Source organism: Zosterops lateralis (assembly GCF_965231275.1).
Source record: "Zosterops lateralis genome assembly, chromosome: 25".
NCBI lineage: Eukaryota > Metazoa > Chordata > Aves > Passeriformes > Zosteropidae > Zosterops > Zosterops lateralis.
The window spans coordinates 3,358,094-3,368,804 of NC_139785.1; the positions used below are offsets into that span (position 1 = coordinate 3,358,094).

General features: G+C 42.9%; 1 long non-coding RNA gene across 1 annotated transcript in view; it reads right to left on the reverse strand.

Moving 5' to 3' along the window:
- Positions 1–10,711, reverse strand: part of LOC310918940 — a 69,177-nt gene that overhangs the window by 28,380 nt on the left and 30,086 nt on the right. The window contains exon 3 of the long non-coding RNA XR_014591758.1: positions 5,091–5,282. This is a non-coding gene — a long non-coding RNA (uncharacterized lncRNA). The remainder of the gene's footprint in view (positions 1–5,090; positions 5,283–10,711) is intronic.

The following is a 10,711-nucleotide window of genomic DNA, read 5'->3' on the forward strand; positions in this document are numbered from 1 at the left end:
TCCGTGGAGACAGCTAATTAACCTGACATAATTATAATTATAACCCCTGTATCCACACCAGCCCTGCTCTGAGCATCCCAACCAGCCCATTCCCAGGTTGTTCTCCGCACCTCAGGGCCTCCCCAAGGCAGAGGAGCTGAGTTCAGGGCTCAGACCCAGCTCAGCAAAAGTGGTCCCTGGGGAGGCTGAGGGAGAGACAGGGCACAAATTCTTGGTTTTGTGCAGGGAAGGGCAGGACACAGCCCAGCAGCACTGCCAGGAAAAGGGGACACACATCAGGCACGTTCCAGTGGGTCCCAAAAGCTGCTGAACTCACACAGAGTTTCTGTGACCTCAGCTGGACCTTCCCCACCAGCACAGACACGCGTGCCAGAGGTATTGGTGAGATTGTGGCTGAATCAGAGAGCAAAAATTTATTTATTTGGGCAGATACATATTGATTAAATAGATAAGTAGATATATTTGATAGATACATTTATAAAATTAAAATATATAATATTATGTATAATAAATACATGTATTTTTTTACAAATCAGCACAGCCAGCCCACATATGATCTGTACATGGAGGGAAAGCTCAGCCCGAGGTTCTGTTTCAAATTAAAAGCAGCCCTGCTGCAATTAATCACAGCCTGGCTGATGAGGCACGCACTGAAAGGACAACAAGGATTCTGGGAAGCTCAGCCTGTCATCTGCAGCCACAACAAGTTTGGTTTAAACCTCAGGACAAGGAGCGTTTGTCACCCAGCCCCTGGTCTGAGCTGCTCTGAACTCTGCCCCCAAACCAAAATATCATTTACAGAAGTTTAGATTTATCACAAAATTAAATAACACCCATCCAATGCTGACTTTGAACACTAAACTCTCACTACTTTTATTTACCGTGATTTTATTAATTACTGGGTTGAGCTGCAAACTGGGGTTTTACTTCCTTCCCTCTAATTCCTTCCATTCTCTGTCTCCCCAATTCCGTTTTCCTCTTTGCACCTACAGAAGTTGAGTCACTCCTGGAAAGTTTACCAAGCTCTGGGATAATCTGAAATAACGTGAGATGACACACAAGCATTTGTGCTGCTTCCAGCAATTTTGAAAACTTCAGCAAAACTGAACTCTTTCTCCATTTCTTTGCAAGGAGATATTAAAAAAAAAAACCATAAAAACCAGCCTCTCCCAGGATTTAACTGACTGAGCTATTACAGTTTTCAATAGAAAAATGTCTTAGTGAAAAACTCCTCATCAGCTTTTAGTTGAAATTAGGGGCTTAGATTTTATCTGAGGCTGAATCCGCTGCTAAACACTGGCAAATCTTTTTCTCCTTGCTCCCAGCTTCTACAGGTGTAAAATAAATATATATATATAATCATAAAAAACTTATAAATATATTCTAAGGGCAGCTCTTACAATGAAGAAATGTTCCATGATCTTAAAGCTGCTAAAACCTCAGAGGGGTGATATTTGCACAGTGGAATTCTCCCAGAAAGCCAAATTTGAGCATTTTGCACCAAGAAGCAGCGGCTGAAGAGCCAAGATTGAGTTGCCTGATTTCTACAAGTCATAAATTAAAGGGGAAAAAAAATGGCAGATGACAATGTAATCTCGTTTTGGGATCCCTTCTGACTGATGTAATCTCATTTTGGGATCCCTTCTGACTGATGGAATCTCGTTTTGGGATCCCATCTCACTGATATAATCTCATTTTGGGATCCCTTCTTCCCCATCAATGTGTGTGGAAGCAGAGCAACAATCCCACCAGCCAAAAAAATAAAAACGGGCAGAAGGAACTTTCTGCAGCTCCAGATTGGAGCTGTTGGGATTTTAGTGGGAATGGCTAAAATAGGTCAGGTAAGGGAAAGTTTGGGCAAGTTTCTTCCTGGAAAAGCCCCAAACCTACAGCTGATCCTATAGGATCTATACCAGACATTCTTTGAGACATTTAGGGTTTGGCAGAACATTTCTGCCACCTGATATTCTTATATCCATATCATCATTATTATTACTACTATCATTATTATTATATATTCAAAGAGAGAACACAAGCAGTAACTAAAAAGAAAAAAAAAATAATCCTACTAGAAGATAATACATGCAAATAGAAAAATGCATATTTATCAAATCAGTGTGGCACTGGCAGATTTCAGGACATTTAAATACAGGAATACTGTCCAAGGAAGAAAAAAGAGATTAATTTAATCAGTTCTGTGACTCCACCCAGGGTTCTGAGCCAAATCAGGTGGGAAAGGAGCTCAGGAGGTCTCTGCTGCAACTTCCTGGGTCCAACCAGAGTATTTTGGGGTTTATACCATTCCTCATCCACCCTGTGGCTTCCAGCACAGGAAAATCCTCCACTGGTGTTCATGAAATCACTGAGAGGTGGGAAAGAACCTTAAAACCATCCAATTCCAGGGTCACCTCCCTCCAGGCCAGTTGCTCTGGGTAATCACCACCACAATTTGATTTTCCCTCTCTATTCCTGAATTTTTAAACCAACTGGGTGTGTTTTTTTCTGCAGAATTTCACCCCTGAGTCAATTTAATTTTTGTGTTTAATCACCCATTATGTATACAGAATTCAAAAAGGCATCCCAGGAATAACTAAAAACCCCTTGACATGATGCCTGAAGTCGAGCTTATTTCACAACAAAACCAGGAATGAGGAGAAAGAACCATGGTTACAGTGAAAACACCATCCAGCTCCTTCAGAGATGGCTCATCTCTCCACAGCCCTGACAAAAACACAGATATTTCAGAAGAAAAAAAAATCATTTCATGTGGTCAGTGCTGGAGGAGGGAGGTTTGAGGAGGGATTTGCATGTTGAAAAGGTGATGACTTGGCAGGAACCTGGCAGGATTTTCCAGGCACAGGCAGGAATTTGAAGCAGAGATGGAAATCAAGGTGATTATCAACAGCAGAATGGGGGCACAGAGAACCAGAAACGAAGGCTGGGGGTAAATTCTGGAGGAATAAAAACATGATTTACAAATTGTTTATTGCTCTGAAAGCAACACTGGCACATTCCTGAGGTCCTATCTGTGCTCAGGGTTAGCTCAGCTAATCCCACCCAGAATATTATTTGTAACTTTTTCCCCTCACTTCTGTGTGGGTTTGCCACGTAGAACAACAGGATGAAGCTGAAAATGAAAAGCTGTGAAGGATGGAACGACTACCAAGAGTGCAGAGCTCATTTTGACTTTTACAGAAGCCTGGACAGGCCTTTTAACCTTGCAGAAATCATGGGATGGTTTGGGTGGAAAGGGATCCTAAAGCTCATCTCATGGCCAGGGACACCTCCCACTGTCCCAGGGTGCTCCAACCTGGCCTTGGACACTCCCTTTCCTTCCCAAAATCCCATCCAAAGCTCTCTAAATGCCTCTAAATCCTGCCGCAACTGGAAAAGCAACCAGGCCCTCAAAGGTGACACCAGACACGAGTGTCCCTCCTCAAACCATGGACAAAAAAGCTGTTGGAAAACCAAAGGAGCAGGTGGAAACAGGATCTGTGAAACACCCAGGTTGAGTCCTTTGTGGTCAAGGCAAATAGAAAGAAACAAGACAATGCCCACAGTTTTCAGGACGTGCCCAACACTCCCACATTTCCACACCTCAGGGAAAGACATTCCTGTCAGTAAAAGTGGGAATTCCATGCCCAGCTTGATGAAAGCAACAGAGTAGATTGCAGGTGTATAAATATAACTGAAGACAATTTGAAAAACAAATCGTTTTCCCACCCAAATCACCTTGTGGCAAAGGGAAATAATGTTCTGAAATGTGAATTAAGACAGATTTGAGCACACGAGGCACTTGTGACACAACACCAGAACAGAGCAATTGACCCGAGCTGGAACGAAAGCAACAACCATAAAAAAATTCTTTCTCGTTCTTGCCAATATTGTCAGATGAAAGTTTTCTGCTGTGCTCACTTTCAGAGTTCTGGTTTGGTTAAACTCTGGCACATGTTTTGAGTAAGGAGGAGTGAGATCTACCAGCACAAAAGTGTCTGAGCTCAGGGAAGTCCAGCCCGAGCAGGACAGAGCCCTGACATTCCCACACAAGAACTTCCACCTCTACCTGGAGCACCCAAGTGATGCTGTGACAGCTCCCACCAGGTCAGGGGCTGTCCCTGCACACCCCCTGCGTTCAGAACCACAAATCTGCCCTGATTTCCTGAAAACCGACATCATCTCACCCATGAGGAGAAGAGAATAATTGCCTGGCTGGTCCTTCACTCCACACTTCTCCTACATTCATGAATGAGTCTCCAAGCAGGCTGTTCCCAGTGGGAGACAGGAAGTTCTTTCCCATCTTATTTCACACTCCTGAACTTTTAAAGAATTTCTTTTCAACCTGCCAAGCTCTGCAAGCTCTATCAAAGGATAAACTCCATGAACAAGAAGAAGGAAACCAGTGACAATAATCCCCACCATGGGAAGGTGCTGCCCATGGCATGACCTGGACACAAAATTCATGGCATTGGTTCAGTTCTGGGGGTTTGCAAATCCCAAACCCCTGAAAAGGCAGAGGGTTGACTAATCAATGAATTAAAGTGATAATACAAAATGGATTTGGGATTAGCAAAAGGCTCATAGTCCAAGGGTTCAGCTTTTCCTGACACAGCCCTCTGGGGCAGCTTGAAGAACTTATAAAGAATCTCCTTTCTACCTGCCAAGCTCTGCTCCTATCGAGGGATAAACTCCATCAACAGGAAGAAGGAAACCAGTGACAATCCCCTGGGAAGATGCTGCCCATGGCAGGCAGAGCCCACCTGGACACAAAATTCATGGCAGGGGTTCAGTTCTGGAGTTTGCAAATCCCAAAATCCTGAAAAGGCAGAGGGTTGCCTAATCAGTGATAACATAAAATAGATTTGGGATTAGCAAAATGCTCATAGTCCAAGGGTTGAGCTTTTCCTGCCACAACCCTCTGGGGCAGCTCCTGATGCATTTTGGGCTCTATAAACCCTCCACAAGTGTGCAATGGCACACTGGCCACTGGCAGGGGACAAAACCCCTGCTAAATACACCAAATTCTCGTCAAATTTTAACGAAATGAAACTTTACTGACACAATTCCGGGTGTGAGGACTCGTAAGGACTCACCAGTGAAGCTCCAAGCTGGGGAAATGGTTCTTGTCTGAAGCTCCAGGTGTGATGGGACCTCTGGAGAGCTGAGATCTTCTTCTTGTGCCCTGGGCAGGTCTTTCCTGGAGATTTCTGGCCCTGACTCCCAGCTCCAGAAGAATCCAGGTGATCATTTCTCTTTTTCATGAGCAATTCCCACTGAAGTTACTCCTATGAGAGGGAAAAAATAAAAGAGATATATTTATTTCTGTGTAGAACAGAACTGTAAGGGTTGCTCACTGAAATCCCACAAGAGTGAAATAAGTGCCTGGGACTTGAGCTGGCACCACACAGAGCACTTCAACTTCAGATTACAGAATCTGGGGCAAAAAATGCATTTTTATATTCTCATATGTAAAGCAACGTGAACACAAATTGTTTCAGTTAATAAGGAGATAAAATAAACTTAAAAAATTAAACACAGAGGGAAGTTTGCCCTTCTCCACCTGAACCAGATCAGACTGGAACACCTCTCCCCCTGAATGATCCTTCTTACAGCAAAATTCATCTCTGGGGTCAAATGTTTCTGCCTTTGCTCTGAAAAAAACCAGCTTTTTTCCCCCCCTGACATCTCAGCCAGCACCAGCACATCCCTCTGCCACTCTGGAGTGTCCAGACACACCAAATTCTCCCTCAGCCCTAAGATTCCCCTACCCAGACCTACCTAAAGAGAACACCTCATGTAATTCAAATATTTATTCCTAGATTTGGAGGGTCAGGGTGGAGGAGGAGGAGGAGGAGGGAGGGGACTCGGGGTGTGGTGGAGTCACTCAGTGGCATCTCTCCCCAGGAGTGCAGGGCCAGAGCTGTGCAGGCAGAAAGCTCTGCCAGATAAACCCCACAGCCTCAAAAAAGCAGAGAAATGAGCCAGGCCTGATCCTGATTCATCAGTATTCAGCCGTGGATTCAGCGGGACAGCTCGGAATTTACACTGGAATAAGGAAAAATCAGGATTAGGCACCATCTGTCTCAGGCAGCGAAGGCACCAGAATTGCTCTGCACATTTGAATCCTCTTCCCCCCCATTTCTTTAATCTCTCGCACATTCCAGGTTTTCCATTCAGCTCCGGTGACAAAAGATTTTTACAAAATGACAGTCCAGATTGAGAGAACAGAAATTACAACCTCTGACAAAAGAGATGCCAAACTTTTTCTATCGGCGATAAGTGCTCCCCTCCACGCCGAGCCCGGGCTGCAATGGGAAATATGAGGCAGATGTCGAATGGAAATTAAACATTGTGCTCCCAGGGTGGCCTCGGCTGCATTTAGAGCTTGATTTAAAACAAGGCCAGAGTTCTTTCATCATTTCTTCCCCAAAAAAAAAAAAAATAAAATAAAGGAAAGTTTCAAACATAAAGATACTCCAAACAGGCGCATACTTGACCTAGAACTTGGCGGTGCAGGACAATAAATGGGTGTAGAAAGCACCAGCACGGGGGAGGAAAGGCAGAGAGAGTTGTCTGAAGGGGGAATTTTGCTCCTCAAATCACTTCTATCTCGACGTGCTGAGAGTTAAGAGGGGATCCAGGTGAAATATCTCGGCCCCCTTTCCCAAATTCTCACCAAAAGCTCTGGTTTGGGCAGGTCGGCCACATCGACATTCTGCAACAGAACCAAAACCAAGCCCAGGGAGCCCCAGCAGAGTGAGGAGAATTTATTTATCTGCAGCTTCTTCAAGACTTCGACCATATTTACATCTGCCTGGTATTATCAGACATGATAAAATAGACATTTGCAATGGCTCAGATATTCAGCCTCGAGCAGCACATACTTGAACGGTCTGCAGTGTTTGCTTTTAATAATTTCTGATCACATAACAGCTCTGCCAAAAGAATATAATAATAGCCTTGCAAATGAATTAAACCCCCAGACTGTTAAATATCCTCTGCACTCAGGGTAAATTTAAGGATTGAAAGGATGCTGCTCGAATTGACAGAAACAGTTAAAAGCACAAACCAAATTGCATTTGCTTCTCTTTCACTTTGATAGTGTTTTTTTTTTTTTGTTTTTTTTTTTTTTTTTTTTTTTAAGGCAAGTTAAAAAAATAAAAAATAAAAAATAATGAAAGCGAAATGAGTGAAATATTTACAGCTTGAACACATAAATATGTTTGCACTCTTCTGGGCAACCTCGTTAGAAATAATTTTCCCCTCTCAGCAATTTCATCTCAAACACAGTAAAACAACAAAAAAAACCCACCAAACTTTTGAGGCCACGACTTTGTAACCTCCCTGAAGTTTTGAGCACGGGCAGAGCTGGCCTGTGCACACAAGACAATCAAACACACGCTTAAATGCCAAGTAAACTCCTGTCTATATTAATTTGTTTTTCCCCCTCCACCAAAGGAAAATTTGACAAGATTTTAGTTTGATTGCCCTGACAAAGCAGCACTTTCTGGCACGAGCAGGACACTCATCCCCCCTTCATCTCCCAGCACAAGATTCAATCAGCTGAAACACAAACCTCATTCTGCACTGAGAGATTTTTTTTGTTGGGTTTTTTTTTTCCCCCCAAATAAAACCAACTTGCAAACAGCCTCCCTGGCCTTTATAAAACCCGTTTTCAATTGCTTTAAAACATAAAATAGAGATGGATGGATGGATGGATGAATGGATGGACAGCTAGAGAAATGCTTTCAGTCATGCTTCATCCCCCCCCAAACACACACCTTTAAAATTGAAAAGCATCAGTATCCAAATAGCAACAGGAAATTTTTACCTTGTGGCTAAATAGCTCACTGTTCACTTTGCAGCTGCCTCTATTTTTTGCTGGGGAAAAAAAAAAACCCAAAAAACTAAAAAACACCAAAAAAAAAAAAAAAAAAAAAAAAAAAAAAAAAAAACCACCAATACAAAAGTCTTTCCTAAGAAAACCAAGCTTTTGACATAAGGGCAGCGCCAAACGCAAAACCTACAAAGAAATTTCTTTTTTTTTTTCCACCCCCCCTCTACCAACCACCCGCCCCGTCCCGTCCGTTATAATTCCTAATTTTGTGGGATGTATTGCTGGGGCTGTTTATCATAACAGTGTGCAATAAAAAGGACGACTAACTCTTGCAATTTTCTCCCCCCTACTCCTCCCCTTGACAGGGGCCACTGATAGGGAAAGAGGCTCGGAAAAGCAGAGCAGTGAAAGGCTAAGAAACAATAGGCAACCATGGCTTTGACAATGCAGCTCTGAACCCTTTTTGCTCCCGCTGTGACACTTGCATTCAAGAGCAAGGGCGGCTGCCATCATAAGAATGGACAATGGCATGAGGAATACAAGGGGAGAGAGGGGTGGTGGTGGTGGTGAGGAGGTGGGGAGGGGTGGTTGGGGGGGGGGAATAAAAAAAAAAAAAAAAAAAAAAAAAAAAAAGGGGAAATCAGATGAATTCAGAGCTAAGATGGCAGAGCTCTCACCTTTTCCGCTTTTTTTCGAGTAATCTGGATGGAGACGTCCCGCAGAGAAGAGATAAAAAGGGTTGTGCTGAACTGTTGGATGGTTCTGAAGACTTCTGCATTTGCAAACGCATTTTAGAACTATTTGTAGGGGTATATATGCTGCATGCCATCTCTCTGTCTCTGTCTCTCTCTCTCTCCCTGTGCCTCTCTCTCTTCTGTTTTATGTCCTGCTATCTCCATCACACACCTCTAATAGTATGAAGACTTTCTGCCCGTGTAAGTAAGTGAGAGTGTGTGTGTGTGTTCCTTAATGTTTGGATCAAGACACACGTCTGCATGCATTTCTAATCTAAAGGAGCCTATAGCAGTTACTACAACTATCAATTAGTCAGCAATAGCTCGAGATCCCCATGTGTCTGGGTGAACAAAGGTGAGGAACACATGCAAATAATCCTCCAGCACCTGGGTCACGTACAGTAACTTAGCCAGCAACAAATAATTGCATCTGTTTCTGCTTTTTTTTTTTCTTTTTTTTTCTTTTTTTTTTTTTTTTTCCCCTCCTGCGCTCGTTGGGATGCAAAGTTGCAGGTTATTAATGTGGAATAGCAGCACGATTAGGCATGGCACTGGATATATTTTCCAGTCCCCCCCCCTCTCGACGACACAATAAAAGGGAATTAAGCTGAGCTGGGATGGGAATAAACGGGCGACTTTAAAAAGGGGTTTAAAGTAAAGGATGGTCTGAGCTGTAGCAGTGCTTCAATTTCTTTTTCTTTATTTTTTTTTTTTTTTTTTTATTTTTGGAGCAATTGTTCCTGAGTTAAAGGATGAGAATGATGTGTTGTTTCATATCTGGTAGATAAGAAACTGATTATTGCACAGGAGACAGAGTGGATGCCTAATTTCCTGAAGTTAAGTCCATAAAGAGGGTAAGCTAAATCTGTTACTAATTTTTATTTTTATTAATTAAGCGACTGTTACTTCTAAGATCATCTTAAGAGTGTTTTTTCGGATGTTTTAGACTTAAGTCAAACAATTAAGAAGAAAGATACGGTACCTTTTACTCTCTCCTTCTTCTTAACCTCACAAAAAATGAGCCTCACCTTTAACAACTCTCAAGAGTCGAAACGAACTAAAAAAAAAAAAAAAAAAAAATCAAAAAACCTTAATTTTTTTTTTTTAAAGTCCTGAACAAAATCAAAAGCAATAAAATGCCAAAAAAAAAAAAGCTCCGAAATCCAGCACCAGCCTGACTCCAGCACAAGAAAAGGCAGATCTAGGCTGCAATCCAGAGAGCATTTCAGAGGTGACAACACAGGCTGGGGACAATGTTATTTACACAGATCTGCTCAGAGCGGCCACGGGCTCCAAACTCGAATTGAATTTACAGAAATTCTCCAGCCCGCACTTCGGAGTGCAGGGAACTCCGACACTGGAGCGGTTCCACGGAGTTTGGGGCTGAGAATAAGCATTATTTTATTTTTTATTTTTCCCCCTCTCTCCTGCAGAATCTGCTCAGAGTCCTGCACAAACTCCCTTTCTCCTGCTCATCTTCCCTGGGAGTTTAATTAGTGACACACCAAAGGTAAAATATTCTCTGCTGCTTTTGGGGCTCGGAGGAACTGAGTTTATTTAGCTCGAGACAGCATAAAAGGAATAAAATTTTTTAAAAAAATGAAATTAAATCATCTTCAATTTCAAATAATTTCAGCTAGATCCCTCCCCAGCTCCCTCACCTTTTAGGAACAGCCAGTGGCTGGAAGGTTGGACACTGAAGGTGCTCAGGATTAAAGGAGAGCTGCAGGAGCAGCCCTGGGTGGGAGCATCCCAGAGCTGAGCCTGAAAATAAAGCAAGAACGGGCTGGAAAGAAAGAAGGAAAAAAATAAATAAATAAAATAAATAAAACCCAACCCGCTGCCGGGTGGTGGGTGTTGTGCTCTGACCCACCAAGCAGCTCCGTGCCCAAACTTGGCTGTTGGGAATTGCAGAAGAGCTGGAGATTCCCAGTGAGAGGAGCAGCACCTGCAGTGGTCGGGCTCTGCATCCCCCAGCAGGAAACACCCTCCCCAAATTTATTATTTTTTTTAAAAAATAAAATACCCTATAAAAATAATCTCAACTCTCTTGCCGAACAATGAGACCTTAAAAAAAAAAATTCCACTTTCGGGAGGGTATTCCATGCAGATCGGCAGGGGGAGGGGGTGGGGGATGAGGACA